The sequence below is a fragment of the Medicago sativa genome, chromosome 4 (assembly GCF_051527215.1).
Source record: "Medicago sativa cultivar Bolivia chromosome 4, Bolivia_mono, whole genome shotgun sequence".
Lineage (NCBI taxonomy): Eukaryota > Viridiplantae > Streptophyta > Magnoliopsida > Fabales > Fabaceae > Medicago > Medicago sativa.
Window position 1 is genome coordinate 48,681,687 of NC_140752.1, and position 1,661 is coordinate 48,683,347.

At 38.7% G+C, this 1,661-nt stretch overlaps 1 non-coding gene across 1 annotated transcript; it reads left to right on the forward strand.

Moving 5' to 3' along the window:
- The first annotated feature begins 213 nt into the window (after positions 1–213).
- Positions 214–320, forward strand: LOC146929493 (small nucleolar RNA R71). Its single transcript, XR_015009106.1, has one exon. It is a non-coding gene; the product is annotated as a small nucleolar RNA R71 (small nucleolar RNA).
- Positions 321–1,661: the final 1,341 nt, after the last annotated feature.

The following is a 1,661-nucleotide window of genomic DNA, read 5'->3' on the forward strand; positions in this document are numbered from 1 at the left end:
TCGTACATACCTGTCTCCTTTTTGGAGGTTGAAGAACTAGTGATGGCTCTCTCGTCGGTCCATTTGTAATGATTCTGAGCCATGTCTTCAATTAAGGCGTATGCCTCCATGTAGTTCTTGTTCATTAGAGCTCCACCTGCAGCTGCATCAACAGACATCTTAGTGGTATAAGATAAGCCATTATAAAAGGTATGGACTATGAGCCAACTCTCTAGACCATGGTGGGGACAAAGTCTAAGCATTTCTTTGAAATGCTCCCACGCATCGTAGAGAGATTCCCCATCTTTTTGATTGAACCGAGTAATTTGGTCCCTAAGTTTAGCAGTTTTGGATGGGGGAAAGAATCGGGGAAGGAATGCTTGCCTCATTTGATCCCATGAAGTAATGGAACCGACTTCGAGGGAATGGAACCAAGCGCTAGCTCTATCCCTTAAGGAAAAGGGAAAGAGATGAAGTCTTACGGCCTCTTGGTTCTCCTTCATGGTCCCACTAATTCGTAGAAAAACAGATATGTGAAGATTGGGATCCTCAGTGGGGGATCCCAAGAATTAGTTTTGCTGCACCAAGTTAAGTAGGGCATGCTTAATTTCAAAGTTGTCATCCTCAACCGTTAGGTACACAATAACAGCTTGTGGCTCAGCCGTAGACGGCGTTGCATACTCTTTGAGAGTGCGATTAACCATGGCGGTGTTATTTCGTGTGTCTCTCTTTCGTTTATGCAAATACCTTTCGATCTCGTTGATTATTACAACTCGATTCCTGGTTTTTCGCATAAAAAATTGAGAACCCAAGAAGTTATCGATAACAGAAAAATAAAAATAAAAAGAAAAGGAAAGAGAAGAAGAGAGAGGATTCTAATCACTAAGAAAAAGTTAATCAAATTTGTTAACTCCCCGGCAACGGCGCCAAAAACTTGATAGGCCAAACCGCAAGTGCACGGTCTATCGAAGTAATAGTAGTAAAAGAGCATCGTTCCGCTAGGGAGTTGTTTAATTCAATTAACCTTTAAAGAATGATTAGAGGAGAAGAAAGTTTAGTAAAATGAGGTTTAATTGCTGAAGGTAAATAACAATAATAAAAAGACCCTTGGGATTATTGGTTCATCGTAATAACGAATCTTTTCACAAACAAGCCTTAAACTTATAACCTTACGTTGGTCTTAATTTCTAAAGACAAGTTTCTCTTTAGCCTATCACATCTCCTTTCGGTCTTAGTGAGTGTGTTCCTCCAACAACCACACCTATTTTCATGGGTGATTGCCTTTGGAATCCTTGAAGCTCGAAACTTTATATGTCTCAAGGTTTGCTAGACTATTTTCATGTTTCGCAATCCTTGTTTAGATTCACTTGTTCGAATATCAAAACTCCACTTTCGTTTTATGAATTGATATTTGGAATAATGAATTAACAGTTATCAAACCCTCCACTTTCGTTTCCACAGTTTGATAATGGTTAATTCATGTTAAAGCGGTGAATCTAAATTAGAAATTAAGGTTGTATAAGATTAGGGTTTAAGGCTTGGCTTGATCCGGATTACGTCATTAGACTTATCCAACAATCCCAAGACAAAGAAAGTCTACTCACTCATGTTCATCGTAGACATAGGGGAAAAAGAGAGAAAGCAATAAAGTAAATTGCGAGAAAGAAATAAAAGGAAAATAA